The 23,767-nt window shown below is 43.8% G+C and overlaps 1 non-coding gene across 1 annotated transcript; it reads left to right on the top strand.

Annotated features, from left to right (window-relative positions):
* Positions 1-18,119: 18,119 nt before the first annotated feature.
* On the top strand, positions 18,120-18,191 carry trnae-uuc. Its single transcript has one exon. It is a non-coding gene; the product is annotated as a tRNA-Glu (tRNA).
* Positions 18,192-23,767: the final 5,576 nt, after the last annotated feature.

The following is a 23,767-nucleotide window of genomic DNA, read 5'->3' as shown; positions in this document are numbered from 1 at the left end:
TTAAGATAAATAAAACGAGACAGATCTGGGATCGGCCGAATTAGCATAAATGCAAAGGCTTATCTAACACAATCAGCCGTGTTGAAACCGCCTAACTAAGATCTGGGAATTGTGCAAGAATTGGAAAAGCTGTCTCATTGACAAGCCAAACAGTAGCCTGTTATATTCATTCACTAAAAATCGTAAATTTCATCAATTGTCCCAGAATCTTCCATCACAATTTATTTCCATTTATAGGACAGACTCGGCAGAGTTGGCGGCACAGATAGGTTACCCTGGGAGTCCTCGGCATTATTTCTGGACCCTATGGCGTTTCACGACAATTGGTCAAACACAGGGAAAGAAGCATCAGTGATGATGGACACCGGCATCTCAACTCAAATGAAGCAGTTCTCCTCAATGTTGCACATAACCTAGAAAAAACTTTCACAGTAGTTAGAGCACGGGCAGAAATCTGAACGTGGGACTTCAATGTCTATTAGAAACGGAGGCTCTGTAGCACCTTTACTGAATTGTTGTGCAAGGTGTGTCCTGCTTGACAGAATCTTGGGCCAATGATGAACGAGCCAAATCAATGTGGATAAGCTATTCCAGGGCTTCTGATGGGTCATCCTTTCTTCCAGAAATGGGTATTCCTCTCTCCAAGCTCCTCCACTGTGGTAAACAGAGTTCTCCCTAGTGTCTGACACATTTCCATCACGTCTGATCTCACCTCTTTACCTCTTTCCAGACCACAGGCCTTTGCATCCAATGGTTAATTACACATGCTTTCTGCCACATCCAATATGATGAAACAAGCAAACACATCCTCCCTTCCAATTCCATCATTCTGAATGAACCATTCACTCTGAAGCACTATAGTCTACTCTACCAGCAACCCCAAGATTCAATTCACTTCCCATGGCAACTTGTAACATAAGTGCTGGATGTGTAACACCTGCCTCTTTAACTTCTCTTTCCTCACCGCCCAAGTCCCAAACACTCCGTCCAGGTGAAGTAGCGAGTTACATGCACTTCGTTCAATTTAGTATATTGTATTCACTGCTCACAGTGTGGCCTCTTATATATTGGGGAGACCAAACACAGGTCGGGTGACTGTTTAGAGGAATACCTCCGTTTCAGACCGCAGGCAGGGCCCCAAGAGCCCTCTACCTTTCCTTCCAATTCTACATCATTCTCTTGGACAGACGTGAACACATAGTTATAAACACCTATCAGCACATAAAAGCAAGCCTTAACAAACACGCTTATGGGGGCACAATCATTAACAGAGAAAACATAGAATATAAAAAGACACAATAGTAGATAAGATCCAATGTGTCGGGTTGAACATTGACAATGTATTGCAGAGGAATTACAGAATACAGCAAAGTTTAAATACTCCCATTGTGAATGAGATTAGAGTCTGATAACTGCACAAAATGTGCACATTGCAGTCTGAAATAACTCCCAACAACCAGCTCCAGCCAATACCTCCAATGGCGAATGATGAGAGAGTTCATGTACAGGGTCAGGTGGTAAAAGAGCGAACGCTGCTGCAAAATTCAATCCGACACAGTATTGTTCCATATTCATAATTCATCAGTATGTTTTCAAATGCAACCATGCAGTAACTGAACTTCTCTGAGGCTGGCAAACAGCAGCGCCTGTAGTGTCGGTGAGGTGCCAGCAGAGGGTGGAGTTGTATCACTTTAATCACAAGACAATGAAACGGGTTTGAGACGAGGCTTGGACCCTTTTAATTCATGCACGCTGTACTCTTTGCCACTGAATAAGTCCACTTATATAAAATTCTTCAACTGAAACACTTGCATCATGTATCATAAATGCATCGTCAGCATCCTGGGGGTTACCATTGACTAGAAACTAAACTGGGCTAACCATATAAATATTGTGGCCACAAGAGCAGGTCAGAGAGGTTGGGAATTGTGCGACGAGTAACTCACCTCCTGACTCCCCAAAGCCTGTCCACCATCTAAAGGCACCCTCTGGAGTGTGATGGAGTACTCTCCTCTTGCCTAGATTTGTATAGCTCCTAAACACTAACACAAGAAGCTTGACACCAAAGCATCTCACTTGATTGGCACGCCATCCACAAACATTCACTCCCTCCACCACCGACGCACAGTAGCAGCAGCGTGTACCATCTACAAGATGCACTGCAGGAATTCACCAAGGCCCCTTCGACAGCAACTTCCAAACCCATGACCACAACCACATAGAAGGACAAGGGCAGCAGACACATGGGAACACCACCACCTGGAAATTCTCCTCCAAGTAAGTCAGCATTCTGACTTGGAATTATATATCCGATCCTTCAATGTATCTGGGTCAAAATCCTGAACTCCCTCCCTAACAGCACTGTGGGTGTACCTACACCACATGAAGTGCAGCGGTTCAAGAAGGCAGCTCACCACCACCTTCTCAGGGGCAACTAGGGAAGGACAATAAATGCTGTCCCAGCCAGTGATGCCCACATCCCGTGAAATGAATTAAACATGCCAAAGTACCAATAAATCGACAAATGTCCCAGGTTTATGATGTCACTGCAGTTGCATCCCTGTTAGCAAGTTAATGGTGTTCCATGTACGAGTCACTGATATGGGTCTGCAGTGTGATTAACCAGCAAACTGAGAGCCTGGTCACTCCCTGCTCACTACATGAATATCAGGATCGCAGCTCCAGTTTACTGACCACCGCTAGGGGCCGTGGGGGGCTCAGTGGTGTCCAGGACAGACTGAGGGGGATGGGAGGTTAGCCTGACAGATCTCAACCCCCTTGAGAATGAACTCTTTCTCACCAGTCTTCCCCTCTTTCAGTGTGATTCCTGGCGAAGAGGACAATCTGAAAATCAGTGAGCCTCGATTTATCCTGGACGAATGTGTCTGCCATCTTATGGTCTTCGAATTCGTCACCACTCACTTGTGCTTGAACTTGACCTTGGGCGACTGCTGGTGAAATGCAGAATGGAACCTCTTCTGCCCCATCGGCATCCGCCCGCCAACATAAACTCTTCTCAGTCAAATATTTCTAACAGCCGAGCGTTTGCCAAGTACCATACACTGTCTCCTTATTGCATTCATGGCTCGTATTTGTCACCAGGTCAGTTCATATTTTTTTTAAGTTTCTTAAATAGCTGCCCTCCATTTGTCCCTTTGTTCTATTTTCGGTCAAGTTGACCAGTTGAAACGACTTGAATGGCGATGGTCTGATCTGAATGACCATGTCCATCGTGTCTGATATTGTTCACGTGCTCTCTCCCTCTCACTGCCTGAACCTGTTCCCACATTTCCCATTACTGTCAGGCTCATCCTGGGGCACTGTTGCTATTTGCGAGACATGAGATTTTGGAATTTTTTTAATGCTTTAATCTTTCCTAAATATTAAAGATTTTCATTGTAGTATCTTGTTTTTAGAGCCTGAAATGTTTTACTTAGTGTAATTTGAGTGTGAAATAGTCTGTCGGACCCCCAAATTATTGCTTTAGCCTTTGTTATTCTACCGAGGATGATGTCCGGATTGAAGCTCCACCTTAGGCCCAATGGGGTTGTGCAGTACTGAGCACTGCACTCTTGCAGGTGTCCCATTTTATGATTGTTTTTCTCTCTATGGTTTGTGGACATCACTGGCAAGGCCAGCATTTTCTGTCCATTCCTAATTGCCATTGAACTCAGTGGCCTGCTGGGGCAAATTTCATGGGGCATTTAAGAGTCAGCAACATTTGCGGTGGGTCGGAGTCACATGTAGGCCAGACCGGGTAAGGACAACAGGTTTCCTTCCCTAAAGGGACATCAGTGAACCAGATGGGTTTTTACAACAATCGATGAGTTTCATCGTCGCCATTACTGAGACGAGCTTCATTTTCTAGATTTGGTGAATTTAAATTGCACGAACTGCTGTAGTGGGATTTGAACCAATGAGCATTAGCCTGGATCTCTGGATTACAAATCCTCCATCTCCCTGAGGTGGAATTCAGAGGAGGGGGGAGAATTCAGAACCATGAGACATGGTGAGGGGGCATTTTTTTATATTTGCAGGATGTGGTCTTCACTGCCTGGGCCAGTGTTTATTGCCCATCGCTAATTACCCTTGAAGGTGGTGATGAGCTACTGCCTTGAACCAAGGTCAGCATTTGCTGTCCACCCTAATTGTGAGGGTTATGTCAGGGGATAGTAAAGTGTCAACTACACTTGCTGTGGGTCTGGAGTCACATGTAGACCAGGTGAGAATGGCAGGTTCCTTTTCCTAAAGGGGAAGTGAAACCACTCCTTGTGGTGTAGATACATCCACACTGCTGTTAGGTAGTTCTGGGATTTTGACCCAGCGACAGTGAAGGAATGTTGATATATTCCCAAGTTAGGATGGTGAGTGACTTGGAGGGGAACTTCCAGGTGGTGGTGTTCCCATGTGTCTGCTGCCCTTGTCCTGCTAGATGGCAGGCTGTGGGTTTGGAAGCTGCTGTTGAAGGAGCCTTGGTGATTTTTTGCAGTGCATCTTGTAGATGGTACACACACTGCTGCTGCTGTGCGTCGTGGGAGATGCACTCATCCAGGCAAGTGGGGAGTATTCCATCACACTCCTGACATGTGCCTTGTAGATGGTGGACAGGCTCTGGGGTGTGAGGAGGTGAGTTACTTGTCAAAGGATTCCCATCCTCTGACCTGCTCTTGCAACCAGATATATATATGGCTCGTCTAATTCAGTTTCTGGTCAATGGTAACCCCCTCCCCCGATGTTGATAGCGGGGGATTCAGTGATAGTAATGGCATTTAATGTCAAAGGGCGATGGTTGGATTCTCTCTTGTTGGACAGCGTCATTGTCTGACACTTGTATGGTGTGATTGTTACTTCCAACTTGTCAGCCCAAGCCTGGATATGGTCCAGGCCTTGCTGCATTTGGACATGGGCTGCTTCAGTATCTGAGGAGTTGTGAATGCTGCTGAATATAGTGCAATCAGCAGAGAACATCCCCACTTCTGACCTTATGATGGAAGGAAGGTCATTGAAGCAGCTGAAGATGGTTGGGCCGAGGACACTGCACTGAGCAACTTCTGCAGTGATGTCCTGGAGCTGCGATGACTGACCTCCAACAGCCACAGCCATCTTCCTTTGTGCTAGGTATGAATCAAACCAGCAGAGAGTTTTCCCCCAGATTCCCATTGACTCCAGATTTGGTTGGGATCCTCGATGCCACACTTGGTCAAATGCTGCCTTGATGTCAACGGCAGTCACTCTCACCTCGAGTTCAGCTCTTTTGTCCATGTTTGAACCAAGGCTGTAATGAGGTCAGGAGCTGAGTGGCCCTGGCTGAACCCGAACTGGGCATCAGTGAGAAGTTTATTACTAAACGAGTGCTGCTTGATAGCACTGATGACCTCTTCTCGTTACTTTACTGATGATCGAGAGTAGACTAATGGGGTGGCAATTGGATGGCTTGGATTTGTCCTGCTTTATGTGTTTTGGGCAAATTTTCCACATAGCCGGGTAGATGCCAATGTTGCAGCTGTACTGGAACAGCTTGGCTAGGGGCACAGCAAGTTCTGGAGCACAAGTCTTCAGTTTTAGTGCCGGAATATTGTCAGGGCCCATAGCCTTTACAGTACCCATTGCCTCTTGGGTGAGGAGTGGCAGCGGAGTGGGGAGGTGGGGCGATGAGTGTTTTCACACAGCCAGTGGTAATGACCTGGATCTCGCTTCTCACCAGGGTGATCCAGATGGAAATGATTGATTTCTAAATGAAACTGGGCCCTTGAGGCAAGGCAGCTCTCTGGGCGATAGCAACTGCAAGGGAATGAATGGGGTTACTCTGTGGGAGCTGTCAGACAATGGGCTGAATGGCCTTCCGCTGGGGCATAAAGGACTGACTCCAGGTGGGAAGACAAGGTTGTGTCAAAGGTTTACGAATGAACTGATTCTCCGCTGTACTAACTTGCCTAACACTCGTGCCTCTCCCTGAAGCCAGGAACGATCACTTTCCCTGGTGAGGGGCCATTATTTTCGATGTTGGGGATCAGCGGGACCCTAATGTAAGAGTTGGAGTGACCCTGACTTAGAGTCAAAGTCAACAGGGCTGAGCGACATTGAATGTCGGATATCGCTGATTTTTTTGTGCCTAACGTTTAGCATGTTGCGGGGGGAGATAGTGTCCTCATGGTAATGTTGGAATTGAGTAATACAGCCTGGAATTATAAAGCTAGTCGCCATACTGGTGACCAGGACAATTATAACTAACTACAACTTTTTAAAAATCATCAGGTTCACTAATGTCCCTTTCGGGAAGGAAATCTGCCGTCCTTAAACGGACTGGCCTACACGTGACTCCAGACCCAGAGCAAGTAGTTGACTCTTAAATGCCCTCTGGAATGGCCGAGCCCGCCACTTGGTTCGAGGACAATTAGGGATGGGCAACAAATGCTGGCCTTGCCAGTAAAACCCACGTTCTGTGGGGATGTTCTGCCATGTCTCTTACAATATATTCTGCTACGCTTAGGTTTTAAATCTTCAGCAATCTTAAATCTGTTCTGACACATTCCTTTTAATACTTGCCCCCTCCATACTCGCCCCTCCCCCCAAAACCACGTGCTGTTTACCCAATAATTGGTACATTTCCACATCGCCAAGTACAAATCCGTATTGGAAGCTTAAATAAGCCGGCCCTAAATATATTTTTCAGTTGAATACATTGTACTTTCTACACCTGCTGCATATGAATTACATTGTCTACCAACTGCAATTGATTACTTTGTCCCTTCCAAACCAGTCTCCCACCTTTTTTACAAAAGGTTGATTGTATTTGTTGATTTTATTTTGTATCAAACTGAGTTTGCAGAAACTACATCGAGAAAAGGTTTTGCTTTAATGAGGTATAGAACTGACTATTAATTTATCTTCAGCTTTATTTCAGTGGTTACAGAAACTAACTGGTGAAACAGGTTGTTATTACTGCAGTCAGAAGCATTTTCAGAAGCAACCTGCCAGTAGGTTTCAAGTTATTTTGACTAATTCCTTCCTTACAAAACGGTTTGGAATTGCATTGCAGCCTTAGTCTAAACATAAACACGAGTGGATAATAAGTGTGCAGGAGACGGGTGCAGTATTCAGTCATGTATCATCGATGCACCATTTTCATGCTGGAACCACCCATCATTCTAGCTTCGGTCTATCAGATGGAAGTGACTTCCTGAATGGAACTCTTTCGAGTTAACAACTAGACAGTGTTTAAGGTAAGATTTTAACTCACTCAAACACATTCATTGTTTCATAGTTTGCCATTGTGAGATTTGAACTCTTGATCTTGGGGTTACTATTTAGGCCAATGTGTACAGCACGAAGCTGACTTAACCATTGTCACCTGGAGCCACTAAATTAACTGGAAGAAAGAGAGAAGGACGTAAAGCAAAAGTAGAGAATAAACTCGAAGAAACAGCATTCTATTGATCAGAGTTTTACATTTTGCAGCGTTGATGTTTAAAATAATGAAACCCTTGTTACCTTCCAAAGTTATAGTGGAATTAGTCTGGGAGCTCAGATGAATCAAGTTAATATTTAATCATTAATAACATTTCGAATTAGAATCCATCAGAAACAAGAAATTGAAAACGATTGAAGGAACTGTGTAAGTTTCAAATGGATTGCAATAGTCAATTGTACAAATCTAAATAACAGACCTTCAGGAGGAGAAAAGAAGGAAGAAGGCTTGAGGAATATTTGATGGAAATCTGTCAGGGCCAGTGAATGTGGAGGGACAGGAACAGATGGAATTAATTGAGGAGCTTCAAAACGAGACAGAAGCCCTAAATATTCTTCTTTCATTGTTCCAAATTGTCAACAATGCCTCAATCTTTAATTAGAAATAAAAACAAAATACTAAGGAGGCTGGAAACCTGAAACAAAAGCAGAAGATGCTGGAAAAATACTCAGCAGGTCTAAGAACATTCGTGGCGAGAAAAAGAGAGTTAACGTTTTGAGTCTATAAGACTATTCGAGTCGCGTGACTTGTAACAAGGGTTTTTGAAACAAGGGAATAAGTTTTTGATATCATGTTCTATCGGGGTTGTCACTTCTGTAACTGACGGACAAGTGCGGAATTTTACAGTGGGATAGTGTAACTGTTAAGTTGCTACTAACATGCACAGTCATAACTTTAACCTGGAGAATGGGTTTGGTTCACTCCTATCCCTTTATGGAATGAAATCTGCCTTCTTGCCCGACCTGGCCTACATGTGACTCTTGACCGACGGTGATGTGGTCGACTCTGAACTGCCCTCTGAAATGGCCGAGCAAGACATTCAGTTCCAGGGTAGTTAAGGATGGGCAGCAAATGCTGGCTCTGCCAGCGACGCCCACATCCCAAGAAAGAATGAAGATAAGGGAAGTATTCCCTGGCAATTGACCTTAAACAGTCTCACTCCAATTTAAATTCAATTAAAAAGCCAGTAATATGAAGTTGGCCTCAGTCCTGGTGACCATGAAACTATCGTTTATTGTTGTAAAAACCCATCTGGTTCACTAATGTCCCTTTAGGGAAGGGAATCTGCCGTCCATATCCGGTCTGCCCAACATGTGACTGCAGACCCACCGCTAATGTGGGTGACTCTTTTAACTGCCCCCTGAAATGACCCAGTAAGACACACAGTCCTCAAGGGCGATTAGGGAGGGGGCGATATATGTCGGCCCAGTCGGCTCCACTCCAATCCTATGATCGAGTAACGCTAACAGTAATAATAGATAATGAAAAATCTATAATCACTGGCTGTGCAGAATTGACCAGAAACAGTTCGGTATGAGTGAGGCAGAGCGGCTGGAAAGTTCTCCAGCTTCTCACAATCCACGTGGACAGCGGCGGTTCAAGGAGACTGTCCACCATCACCTTCATTAGGAATGGCCAATACATGGGTGGCCTCGCCAGCGATGCCTAACTCCTGTGAAAGAGGAACATAAACTGAGAAGTGGAGAAAACTGAGACACGTTTTACCTGGGACTGTTACAGCGGCGAGGGCGGTGTAGTATATGGCACAGAGCGGGCCTCTTGGTGGAAAGTGCATCTTCTGAGAGGAGCAGTGGCGAGAAGCACCCAAGCTCTGTTCAACTATTAAAGTAGGAATTATTATTCCTGAGATTTAACCCCCCCCAGAGGCACAATTAGGGAGCCTAGAATGTGCTTGTCTAACTTTGAACAAACAAGTGAGGTTGAGTCACCCATTCATATTAATTACGACCATTGAACAAACACGTACAAGTGCAGCCCCTTTGACTGTAGTTTCTGATGCAGGGGAATGATCTCGGCTGGTTCCCACAGAATGCTAGAAGGAAATGATGAACAGTTATCCTGTGGTCTGTCCGATCACATTGGAAGCCGACAGTGATTCCTAGAACATTTTCAGGGCATAAGTTCAAAACTCTTGATCCTATCCCAAAAGGTCATTGATCTGTGGAATTCTCTCTCCATTACTGAAAATAAACCTATTATTCTAAAACATATGAACTATGGCATTAGGCACCTGTAACACAAAGTTACTGTTAGATTGAAGTGTCAGGTGCATGTTCAATATTAGATCGGCATATCAGGTAGAAATTTATTCTTGGCCTCAAGTTATACTTAAAGGTGGCTGCTGGACTGGACTGTCAGGTACAGGGTCAAATGTAGATCGTGATATATGTTACAAGGTCATTGTTGGACTGGAGTGTCGTGTACAAGAGCAGTAAAACAACACATTTCAATCACATGGTCACCGTTTGCCGGTGGCATCACTTGGACCGGTTCATCAAATGGCAAAGTCATTGTTAGAACAGGGCACCATTTCCATGGCCACCAATATTCAATGGTTATCAATTGCAAGGTTATTGTTACACCGGAGTATCACTTACAAGGGCAGCTTTAATATTAAACTAGATTATCAGCTCAATGATCACTGTCAGTCCATGGTCTTAGTTATAACGTAGCTGCCAGAGCTGACAACAGTTTAAAATTATCAATCCCCTAGTTTCCTTTTTAATCATTAGATAATCAACACCCTTTCATCCTTTCGGACTATGACTGCTCCTGTCCATCCTGTGACACTTGTGCTATCTTCATCCCTTGAGAAATGAATTGAAAGCCTCAATTTACAAGTATCATTTTATCTCAGAAATAATCAGAACTCCGGAATCGAAACTATTCATTCCTGATCAGTGCTGTAAGCCTGCAGGGTTCCATAAGTCTGCTCTTTTTCACAGTGTAAGATGCTGTATTCAGTTAATATTCAACAACAAACGCGAATTACTGATTTCTGGCTGCTCGGAGATTAAATGCATTTGGCAGTGTTTCTGTCCCATTTTGAACGAGGGTTTGTGCTTCTGTTGGGCGAATATGACAACCAGGACACTACAGAAACCCCGCGCAGTGAGTTAGCCAGAGGGGCTTGTATAGAATTTCAAACTGTGTCCCCATGTTGCAGTTCTGGATTATCCTTTGCAGAAATAGGATTGGGCTGAGATATTTAGGAACAAATTGATCGAGCAATGGAATCGTAAAAGCTCACAGCTCATTAGGACCCATCGTGCCCTCGCCAGAATTTTTCAAAGAGCTGCCCAGTTAGTCCCAATATCTTTCTCTTTATTTATAACCCAGCAGCTTTTCCATTTCAAATATTTGTCCAGTTCCCTTCTGAAAACTCGGAGTTAAGGAAAACAATAGTGAAAAAGGCATAGGACCTACAGCAGTGTCCATGCTCAGTGTGTGAACATTAACAAAGTTTCCCTGGCCCATTCTCGGCATGTTATTTTATTCAAAATATATTACAGTTCATATAGTATGATCAGTGAAAAATGTAACCAGATCAAATGCAGCCCTTAGCGGGCGCTCCAGTGGTGCAATCGGTTAGTGTGCAGTACTTATAGAGCAGTGCGATCAGCGGGCTATGCCGAGGTTGTGAGTTCGAGCCTCACCTGGAGCAGAGATTTTACTGGAGCTACTACATGTGGAGCCACATTTGGATCCGAGATTCTTGAATTAATGGAACGGTTTTCAGCAGGTAGCATTGCAATGACAGAGCATAAGCGCACCCCGCTCCCTGTGCTGGTTTATTAAATTCTGTTACACAGAGTTATTGTACATGAAGATCAACAGCGATTCATTTACCGTTTCTCGCATGGTTTTAACTTGTTCTATTTGACTAAAAACGTCAAGAAAATCATGTTTAAAGTGTTGCACTTCCACCACTGATCACACAATGTAACACCCGGCTGGATGTGATCAGTAAATCCTGCTCCCCAGGTTCCTCGGTGACAGACAGTCTGCTCCTTGATGCAGTTCCTGATACACACACGGGGAAACAGATATCATCTGACTCATGAAACGTGCATGAATTAACATCAAGCTGACCTTTGACACCAAGCGGATGGTGTATTAGGGCTGTGTCCTCAGTACCTTGTTGTCTGGCTGTGAAACATGGACGACTTACAGTTATCAATAAAAAAAATCTCCGCAACTTCCATCTGCACTGTGTGCGGGAGTTATTGGGTATCTCCTGGCGGGACACAATCAGGAAGCAGCAGCCCTCTCAAAGACAGAGCTCCCAAGTCTGTTAGGCTCAGCAAACAGAGGGAGGTTGGATGGCTCGGGCCCGTTTACAGGATGGAAGGTGGTCACATAGCTAAGGGCCAGGCGGACAGTGAGGTGCCCAAAGCTCTGCTTGTAGGACCGTTACATTCGTGACATGGAGGCCCTAATTAGCGATTATCAGACATGAATTTCACTCGATGACGACAGAGGAAGGTGGCAGCACTTTCTGTGAGCTGTTGGGCATCACCATGATGCCCATTTGCTACAGCGGCATGGCAACAGACGCCAAGACTAGAAACAACAACCCATAACATCGCGTTTAGCTTCATTTGAGGCACTTGTGATGGAAACTGCCCCTCAAGGATTGACCTCCTCAGCCATCAGAAACTGTGCAGCATATAGAGCCAACCCATCTGAAATAGATTTGTTTGCTGTGTGTCCGTCATCTTTCATGAATGGAAGGATGACGAAGATCATTGTGAAATTCATTTGCAAAAAATATGACGTTTTTCATACACACACACATGCAAACACACGAACACAGCCAGACACACACAGGCGCATATGCACACACCCACATGCACACACAGACACACACAGACACACACAGACACACACCACACACCGCACACACAGACACACACAGACACACACACACACACACACACACACACACATACACACTCTCTCTCTCTCACACACGCACATACACCCACAGAAACAGACACACACACACACACACATACACGCACACACACACAAACACAGACGCTGACATCAACACACACACAGACACACACAGACGCACATGCACGTTCACACACATACACATCCATGAATACATTCACAGGCACACACTGATACACACAGGCAGACATACATGGACACACAGACACATACAGTCAAAAGAACAGTCACAGACATATACAGACGCACACATACATAAATGCTCACACACGCACAAAGACACACACCCAGACACATGCACATACACATAACCACACACACGCACACGCACACACACGCCAATATGCCATCTTGCTCTAACGCCGGAAAAACCGCATTTCAAATTAGAATTCCCATCTTGACGACCTGGCTGGCTCCGTAGCTCCGAGGAAAATGTCTCCCAGTATCTTTCAGGTGGTATCATGAGCCAATAGACACTGGCTCACATCCTGTTTCTTGAGGTGTAATCGTTGCAATGGTTGCATTAAGGGGCCATCTATCAGTCAATTTCTAATGGAAACTTCTATCGTTATTATTAGTGGAAACCTTGCACCTGTCAGTTTTCGATAGGAACTTTTATCTTTTATTGCTGAAGTTGACGCTGCTGCTGTTAGTTGCTTCAATTAGACCTCTTCATGTTTTATAATACAAAGCATTTATTTTCTATTTTGCTGATACAAGGACTTGCATCTTCGAATGTATCATCAGGATCTGTCCCTCTTCTCCCCAAACTAGCCAATATCTCATTTGTATATTAAATCCAGGGACAGTTAGTGTCCTCGCTGCACAAACCCATATCTCTCTTTATGTTACAGCAGGACCTGCCTCTCCAATCACTGAAGTAGCCCATATCTATATTTATAACGTACCAGCCCCAGTTACTGTTATGACTGTACTGGTCCATATTTCTATCTATCTTACAGCAAATCCTGTCTCTATTGTTAATTCACTGGCCCATATCTCTTTTTATATTACACGAGATCACGTCTCTGTTAATACTGAACAAGTAATGTCTCTATTGTGACTGCACCAGCTGATATCTCAGTTACTGTTACAGTAGAGCCCACCTCTGTTATTGCTGCACTAGCCCATATCTCCTTTTATATTGCACCAGGTCGTTTATCTCTTTATGCTACGCCAGGCCCTGAGTCATTTCAGATAATTTTCCATAGATTATACAAATTAAAGAGACAGACAAACTAGTCCAAAAATGATTAGAACGTTCGGGGTGGAACTTGTAAAGCTCACAGTTAAAAACCGTAGAAAGAGAACAACGAGAGTTTCAATCCTTTCCAACAATTGGAATAATAAATCGGATAATTTCAGGTGCGTGACTATCATGTCAGGTAAACGTACAGGATCATTTTTTCCGTCGCTTGCATTAATCATCACACATTCAGGTAAATATCAGGAGCTTCAGTGAGATGCTGAGGTGAACATTTTCCAATAAGCTGCTCGTCATTCTCGATGTGATTCTAATCCTTGAGTTCCTCAGGGCAGTGTCCCAAGCCCAAGCATCTTCTTCTGCCTCATTAATCTCCTCCCCTCCCCCATCATAAGGTCAGGAGTGGGGATGTTCGCTGATGATTACACAATGTTCAGCACCATTCATGACTCCACATATACTGAAACACACCATGTCCAAATGCAGCAAGACCTGGACAACATAGACTCTTAGGCTGATAAGCATCAAGCAGCATTCGTGCTACACAAACACCCAGTAGTGACCATTCCCAACAAGAGAGAATCCAACTGCTTCCCCTTGATATTTAAAGGAATTAGTATCACTGAATCCCCGACTATCAACGTTGTGGGCGTTACCATTGAGCACAAACTGAACTGTACCAGCAATGTAAATACTGTGGCGACAAGAGCAGATCAGAGGCTCAGAATACTGAGGAGATTAATTCACTTGTTGAACCGCCAAACTCGCCCAGTACCTACAAGGCTCAAGTCAGGAGTGTGATGGAATACTCTCCATTTGTTTGGGTGAGCGCGGCACCAACAACACACTAGAAGCTCGACACCATCCAACACAATGTAGCTCACTTTCTGACACCTCACATACCACCTTCACCATTTACTCTCTCCACGACCGAACACAGTAGCATCAGTGTGTGCCATCTACAAGATGCACTGCAGGAACTCAACAATGCTCCTTCGACAGCACCTTCCAGACCCACGACCACTACTATTTAGAAGGGCAAGGGCAGCTGAATGATGGGAAGACGACCACCTGGGAGTTCACCTCCAAGTCACTCACCATCCTGACTTGGAGATGTATCGCCCTTCCCTCACTGTCGCTGGGTCAAAATCCTGGAACTCCCGCCCAAACAGCACTGTGGGTGTACCTGCACCACATGGGCTGCAGCGGTCCAAGAAGGCAGCTCACCACCACCTTCTCAAGGGCAATTAGGGATGGGCATAAAAATGTTGGACTAGCCAACCACGCCCACGTCCCGTGAAATAATAAATAATAATTTTCCAAATGATCTTTGGGAACAGAAAAGCCGATTCTTGGAAACGAAATGGTCAGTCTGACATCACTTTGTAAACAACGGAAAACAACCGAATAGTTATCAATAAATAGTTGCAGTATTAAACTATCTGCAATTAAAATGCCGGAACTCTTTGAGATTTAACAAATTCGCTGAAGGTGGAGATGGGCTGTAGTTTATCATTGAGGTTAATGTCGGGGAATTATTCTTTATTAAGTTTATTTTTTCAAAAGAGCATTATTAGAAAACCAGAGATTTAAATAAATGGTCAATTTCTCAGAGACAGCGAGAGAGACAGAGAGACAGAGAGAGAGAGAGAGAGAGAAAGAGAAAGAGAGAGAGAGAGCTATACTTTTCCGTGAGTAAGATGCTGTCTCAGGTAGAGAGATGACAGACATTAAGTGAATGTGGTGACAAACGTCCCCGTCTTAGCAAAGAAATGGTTGGTAGGACATGAATTTCTAAACAAGAGCACACAACAGGATATACTATCAATGAATATTTACATTATTAGACGATCTGTAGCTACAGTTTGAAAAAGAGAAAATAAAATAAAATGAAACATTCTGGTGAAGATAAATCTTTTATCTTTGAGGGATGATGCAGCATGATTTCTTTTCACACCGACACACAGTACAGGCGATGTCTCATATGTAATATTGTTCGCTGTAATGAAACTGAATATCAGGGGCTGCATGGAACAAACCGTCAATTGGAAACCTGTAGTTTTAGGCCAAAGTCAGAGGCCCATTTCGAACTCAACGTTCACCTTATAGAAACATAGAATAGTGTAGTAACAACAGAGACAGAGCCTGGTGTGGTAATTAGTGAGACAGGGCCTAGTGCAATTTAAGCAGAGACATTACTAATGCAGTAATAATAGAGACCATCTAATGTTACTTAAGCAAAGACGTGACCTAGTGCACAATGAACAGGGATGGGGACGAGTGCTATATTAACAAAGACAGGGTTTACTGCTGTAATAGTGGAGACGGGGCTAATGCAGTAGTTACTGATACAGGGCCTGGATCAACATCAAGTGAAATAGGGCAGTTATTACAGGCACAGGGCATAGAGTAATTGCTTCCTAGATAGAGTCTAAGTCGTAATAACGGAGAGTGCTGCCATTGTAAGAGAGACAGGGATGATCTCCTGGAGTAAAAACACGGAAAGGGAGAGTGGAATAGAAGCAGAGACAGAGGTACAAAGACAAAGCCTCTGCAGAGACAGGATCCATTTTAGTTAAAAAGGCTGACAAGTTCGAGTATGATACAGGCTGATACAGAGTCTAGTGTAAATTGTTCTGAAATACGGACTAGAGGAATATAAGTGCAGACATGATTGAGTGTGTTATAAGCAGGGCCGCGACCTAGTGAAACATAAGTGAGGCAGTGCCGAATGCAGTAATAATTGAGACAGGATCTTGTGTAATACGAACCTGCCTAGTGTAGCAATAACACAGACCGGATCCAGTTTAAGAAAACTGATACAGGGTCTAGTGGAGTTTCACATAATTCAGGGTTCTTTTTAATATAATCTGACGCAGTGTCTGGTAAATTAAATACCTGCAAAGGTACGAGATTAATAAAAACAGAGACATGGACAAGTACAGCAATAATAAAGTCATGATAAAGGACAATAACAACAGAAGCAGGGAATTGTGTGATATGAATGGAGGCATGTATTGGTGCAGCATTAACTGAGACAGGGTCCAGTTTGATAGACACGTGGCACGTTCTACTGGAGTAATAGCAGAGACAGAGTCTTGTGAAATGCAAATAAAAACATGTTCTAGTTTTCCATGACCAGAGACAAGCTCTAGTGCAGTGCCAACTGGGGAATGGCTTATTGTAACTTTAGCCGAGACCTGCTTCAGTGCAGTCATGACTGAGATAGTGCCAACTGTATTGTGGCCCTAGCCCAGTACATAAACAACTGTGACTGAGCCAATTACAGAAACAACTGAGAGATGACCTTTTCTAATATGATCAGAGACAAGTCCTAGTGTAATAGAAACAGAAATGGCGTCTAATTTAATATGAACAGAGACAGTGCCTGCTTCATGTGATGGAAGCAATCACGGTTTCACCGCCACCCATTGGTCAAACTTTGCTACTGCAGGTGTTGTGCGAATGTCGATTCGATTTACTGTTAGAGAGCAATGGTTAAATTCAGAAATAATGGAAAACGTAGTCAGCAGCTTTCGAACGTGCGCGAGGTAACCCCAATGGATTTCAAATCCATCACCTTAACCACTCGGCCACGACTACAGACCTTAGCAGCACGCCTGTACTATTTATATGAAATCATAGAATGGTTATAGCAGATAAAGAGGACCTTCTACCCGCCCTGTCTCTGTCACAACCCGACCTTTTCCGCGGAATCCTGCAATTTATACTGTCACTTCTTTATACTTTAACAACTTACCAACCAGGTACCTACAAATCTATGAAGTTATTGGATCAAATAGACCCGTTAATGATTCCCTCTTCCTCAGCTCCACAGTGAGTGAGACAGGGAAAAGCAAAAAAGCAGCAATATTCCGGCCCCGCACTCTCCAATCACCCGCTGCCAGCAAACAGATACACTCACTTTCCTGAGTGTTTATTCTGTGTAATGATGAAGAGCGAATCTAAGACGCTTGTAATATACTGCGCTCAGTTAATATCCAACAACAAACAGGAACAAGGCAGCTTTCCTCTCACTTAAAAGGGCAAGTTTTGATAATGCTTCTGCATATAATAACTTATATTGATAAAACGCATTTAATCTGTTGAAATGTCACAAGGCGTCCCCCGTGATCATTATATAATAAAGTATGACACCGAGCCTCACATCTGGTCATATAACTTAAAGTTCGGTCAAAGGCGGAAGCTTTAAGAATTGTCTTAAAGGAGGAAAGTATCGATTTCATGTTCCAGCTAACAACATTGGTACTTCTCATTGGCTAAATAAGTCTCTTGTGTTCAACCTAAACAGACCAATTAGTCGGAGAAAATCCTCTCTGGTGAAAAGATCGGGAATGAAAAAAAAAGTCGAAAGTAGCCTCTAAATGTCAAACCTTTTTGGTACTTTCCCTGATGTCTCATGACTGGGGATCGGCGCTTCCATTGGCCCACAGCGAATAGGGTGGAGGGTTTGGAAATTGAAAGTTACGCATGTGCAGCTTGTGGGATTATTTCACCTCACTGTCAATTTCATGTTCCAGCTCACAGAAACTGTTGTTTTCATTGACTGAAGAATTCGTTTGTGTTAAACCTAAACAGGCAGTTTTGAGGTGAAAGAGATCTGAACTGAAAAACAATACGCAAAAGCAGCGTAGATAAGCCAAATCGAAAAGCATTTTAATAGATTCCCTGGTGGTCTAGTGGTTAGGATTCGGCGCTTTCACCGCCGCGCCCCGGGTTCGATTCCCGGTCAGGGAATTAATATTCGTTGAGTGTGATCACTTTCTATTTGCAAACAGCTCCACCCAGCGTTAAAGTTTAGCCTCACAGCAAGAAATGTCACACTTCGAACAAGTCGAGAACAAACAGAAGGGAAGAAGGGCTGGTTGCAAGGCGAAACATGGGTGGGAGAAGGACGAATGTTACTGTCTCCCATTTGCACCGGCACAGATATCACTTCTGATCAATCAATTCCGCTTTGGAAGCGGCGCGCCGGGCCCAATGGGCTCTTTCTATGCTGTAATTTTCTATAATGTTGTTTCTCAACACCGCCAACACTGCCACTTTATAACCCACTCGAGCGAAATGCGCTTTCTTGCCTTGTATTCGGCTCGTCGAAACCAAAACACGGAGCAAATTCACTGAGTTTTCTTGTCATTTCCAGCACGAGATTAGTCACGAGACTAAATGAGCGACACATTAATGGTGCCAATCCTTCACTGGAGCTCACCGTGTCCAAAGAGCACTGTTATCATCAGCCTGTTAGGCACCTTCCTGCAGTACATCTGCTGAACAATATAAGCTTCTCACAGCTCTGCTTTCTTCACATTGAAATCCAGTATAAAAATGTGAACAATTTCAAAGCTGATTAACGTAGACAAGACTGGGAGGAGAGTGTGTCTGTGGATAATCGGCACTGTGTACATTCCTGTAATCAGTAATTGGGAGAATCAGGAAGATGAGATCCTGGTGTCTTTTTACTCTACGGTCTGCAAACCTATCTTATTGTGTCTTACATTCCCACGTACTGACTGTGTCTGCATCAAGCAGCTAATTGACCTGGGAGCTGTGAGGGCAGAGGGAGCTGGAGGCGAGACAGGGACAGAAGCAGAAAGAAACGCGACATGAAAGTGTTTTGAATTTGATGTCTGTCAGTTGGTGCCAGTGGTGAATATCTGCCTTGTAGGTGCCACTGAATGAGGTTGTGTTTTTTTTTGTTTTAGAGCAGCAAGATTGCAAATGACAACAGCCCCCAGCATGGGGCTCCAACACATGACCCTGAAATTAAGCGTTTTATATTCTATTGACTGAGGTAGCCGGGAATGGGGGAAGGAATCCTTCATATCCCAACACATATGGCGACAGACGTTTTTTTTTTCCACCTGGAGCCTCAGCTTGTTCTGAATCTTAGAGTGTAGAAGGGAATCTACCTACAAAAGCCCCAAGGTTGCAATGCATTCCTCTCAATCATCAATAACATCATTCCCATCTTCCGCTTCTTAGTTGCACCTCCTTCCAAAAATTTCAAACTCTCTCTTTCATTTTTCATCCTGATATTTTTCTCTAACATTTTAACATGAAGTTGCATAACTAATTTAAATAAAGTTAGTGATCGTAAAAATGTGTTCACCCCTCGGGGAACTGACTCACATTGACACACACAGAGGAACACGCACAAACATATGCACCGAGAATGACAGAGGGCAAGGGTTTGTCTCTAAAGAGAGGCAAATATCCAGAAAGCAAGCATGAAGCCAAGTTTTATTCCAGTTCCAAGTTTCGTGAGTGTTTTCGTGAATGAACACTAATAGAAAACCCCCCAGGTGTTTGGATGGATTTTATTCAATTTAACCTATAATCAACTCTGTAGACACACTTTAAACTAGGAATAATGAGAAGCAGGGAATCCCAATGGACTTGGGCTCCATCACCTAAACCAATCGGCCACGACAACTGGCCCTGTGCACAGGTTAATGTTGATGGTATAAAATCATAAATATCTACAGCAGAGGAAGATGACATTCAGCTCATTTTGACATTGCCGGCTGATGGCAAAAGGAATTCAGCTAATTTGAAAACCCCACATTTTCTCCACTGCAATTTAAATTTATATTGTCTCTCCTCGCTCTTCCTGTTGAAATGAAGCATGACAGGCATCTATTTTGACAGTGAGCTGGCACTTTTTACATGTTTCGTGTTTGTAGTTGTATGTTAAGTGAATGTAATATCTCTCAGTCACATTACATTTCCTATTCACCATTTCACAGGGTAAACCCTCAGCAAAGTGAGAAAATCTTTCAGCTGGCAGCGGGTGATTGGAGAGTTGGGCGCCGGAATATTGCTACTTTTCTGCTTTTCCCTGTCTCACTCACTGTGAAGACGAGAAAGAGAGAATCATTGACGGGTTTGTTTGAATCCAATAATTTCACAGGTGTCTAATGAGTTAGGTGTAATTACATAGTCGTTTATTGTTTTTTATTGTGTTTGAAATGAACATTCAAAACAAAAACATTGGTGTGGCAAGACACTGGTTAAGGGTAAAGTTTGCAGGATATTTCCTTGCAGCTCAAGTAGCCAATGAGAGCCCGGAACTGTGTGACAATGAAAGCTGATAGGGAGAAAAAAGTGAAATCTTGGTCGCTGGGTGGTTTTGAAACACCAACCGTTTGGTTAACAGTCGAACGTGCTAAACAAATGCACCACCGAGACTGACGTAAGGCTGATTTGCCAGCTTTTCTAAACCAAGGTGTCAGCGAGTTTAAGCTTCAGATTGCTGCTACCGGGATGACAATTGTTCTCTTCATTTTTACTCTTCCAAAATAAAGGGAGGGACATTCATTGTGGATACATGGAAACAGGCTGATTCCACCCACTGCAGACACATCCATGTCACCGAGAATCAGCTCTCCAACAACCGGTGCCGTCTCCCTTCGAGCCTTTCGGTGGCTTGATTGTTACCAAGTATTCTGATTGTCCTGAAGCCGATCTTAGGTGTGAATTCCTGATGTGCAGTAACGAGAATCATTTCAATCTCTCAGGTCAGATAACTTCACTGACAACATCAAAGTTAATGTTCCAGCGTCTTAAAGAAGGGAAAGGTACCTTGTATGTCTCTGGTCAGTCGAACAGATCACCCTTCATTCTCACCTGATGCTGGTTCCCAAAGAGTTTCTAAAGATTCACAAAGCTGGACACTGGGTTTTCTGTTTTGGTTCTTTCTCCATTTTCCCAGCTGCCAACTGACAATATTTTCCAAATATTGAGGAGAGACAGCAAAGTGGCCTCGAGACCACAATCAGATCAGCCATGATCTTACTGAATGGCAGAGCGGGGTCAAAGGGCTGAATGGCCCCCTCCTGATCCTCATTCCTCTCTTTCCTGCGACACAGCCCGGATCAACTCTTGACTTTAGCAAACTGCCTTCAGAATTAATGATCAGTTAAATGAAATAAAAACCATCCAACTATTTCTGTGTTTCTTATTTCCGTTCATCTGCAAGCATTCACTAAATTTGCAGTCTGAAATGGAACAATAATTGGCCAAGTTGGTGACCTCCTTGTTTTCTGGGTGTTTGTCACTCTTGGTGTAAAGGTCTGTGTGTGTCAATCTGGTTCAGTTCCCCGACGGGTTGAACACATTTTTCACCATCACAAACTTTAGTCATATTAGTTGTGCAGTTTAATACTAAAGTGTTACAGAGAAAATATCAAGATGAAAGATTGAAGAGGAGTTTGCAATGTTTGGAAGGAGGTGCAGCTAAGAAGTGGAAGGTATGAATGATGTTATTGATGAATGAGAGGAATGTATTGCAAACTTGGGGCTTTAGGAGGTCGATCACCTTTGAAATTCAGAACAAGCTGAGGCTTGAGGTCGAAAACAGCCGTGATCTCCATGGATGTTGGGATGTGGAATACTTCGCTCTTCTTACATGCCTGGCGAGTTCAGTCGACGGCGTCTGAGGCTCTAAATGCCAGGTCTGTTTGGTTTGCGACCTGTGCTCAGCTGAAAAGCAGTGGTGCATGGGAAAATGTAGAGGTGATAGGGGAGATTTTATTGTTTGCACTGACACAAATATCTCCCAGATCTGTTTCCAAATCTCGTGCCAAATGAGAAGGAAATTTCCCACTGAATTTACTTAGTTCCATGACCTTAAATGAGCAGAACACAAGGGAAGTGTGTGGATTTTGCTGGAATGGGTTGTAAGATGATGGAATGACTGTGAAGGCAGCAGCAGTGAGGATGGAAATGAAACAATTATAGAAAGTTACAGCACAGAAAGAGGCCATTCGGCCTGGCGTGCTGCTTTGAAAGAGCAGTTGTGATTGGTTGATCAGTGATATTTGTCCCAGTTTGAACAGCAGGAAGAAAAATCTGTCCCATTCCCACCCACATTTTGCACCATCATCCCTTTAGTCTGTTTCTCTCTCATGCCTTGTAACCTATCACAGTCCTTCCCTTCTGTCCTTTCACTCCCGAAATTCCCCTTTTAAACTTTGCTGCTTTCATGGGTGATCCCCAGGTCTCGATTCCTCCGGCAGTGTCACCGCTCAAACTGAGTCTTTCTCCATCCTGCTTTGTTAATATCACAGCTGCTGGTTTCTGAGTGAAAACTGCTCTCTGCGTCATTGAAATTCAGAGTATTTAATTCTGAACATTTGGTGCTTTCACCACCGCGGCCTAGGTTTAATTCCCGTGCAGAAAAATCCTTTCCCTTCCCGTTGTGTGAACTATCGCAATGAATAGGAATTCCTTATTGAAGGAAATCAGGTCTGGCAGCGTCTGAAGAGTGACAAACAGAGTTAATCTTCCAGCTGGATGATCTTTCATCAGAGCTGGAAAAGTCAGAGATGTAACAGGTGGAAAACAAATCCGGAGATGGAGAGAGGGGAGTGAAAGGACAAAAGGGAAGGACTGTGATAGGTTACAAGGCATGAGAGAGAAACAGGCTAAAGGGATGATGGTTCAAAATGTGGGTGGGAATGGGACAGATTTTTCTTCCTGCTGTTCAAACTGGGACAAATATCACTGATCAACCAATCACAACTGCTTTTTCAAAGCAGCACGCCGGGCCGAATGGCCTCTTTCTGCGCTGTAATTTTCTATAATTGTTTCATTTCCATCCTCACTGCTGCTGCCTTCACAGTCATTCCATCATCTTACAACCCATTCCAGCAAAATCCATACACTTCCCTTGTGTTCTGCTCCTTTAAAATCATGGAAATGAGTAAATTCAGTGGGAAATTTCCTTCTCATTTGGCAGGAGATTTGGAAACAGATCTGCGAAATATTCGTGTCAGTGCAAACAATAAAATCTCCCCTATCACCTCTACAGTTTTCCCATGCACCAGTATCTCTATGGTCACTGCTTTTCAGCCTATCACAGCCCTTCTCTGATTTCCTACCTTCACCTCTGTATTTGTTCGTGACCTGTTGCACGGGTGACATTTCCGGCTCTGATGCAAAACTCCAGCTCTTCACTCCACTGATTCAGGCGGAGCTGATATGCGTTTTCAGTTTTCAATCAGGAAGTAATGCATATTTATATTAATCATTCGCATGACATTTATAAGCACCGAATCCTAACCACTAGACCCACAGGCTTGCAAATTCACAGCCCGGCTTATACATGCTACCTGTGCATTTTATTTTCATTTCACATCTCTTTCACCAGAGGCACCTTTCTCCTACAAAATGACACGTTTATGTGGAACACAAACGACTGCTTCAGCCAATGACAACAGAGATTGCTGTTAGCTGGAGCAGCATTCATTGTCACACAGTCCCGCGTTGTCATTGGGTCCTTAAGTGACAAAAAAGGGCAGAAATCGCCAACT

The sequence above is a fragment of the Carcharodon carcharias genome (genome assembly GCF_017639515.1).
Source record: "Carcharodon carcharias isolate sCarCar2 chromosome 27 unlocalized genomic scaffold, sCarCar2.pri SUPER_27_unloc_23, whole genome shotgun sequence".
Classification (NCBI taxonomy): Eukaryota; Metazoa; Chordata; class Chondrichthyes; order Lamniformes; family Lamnidae; genus Carcharodon; species Carcharodon carcharias.
This window is presented reverse-complemented; position numbering and strand designations above follow the sequence as displayed.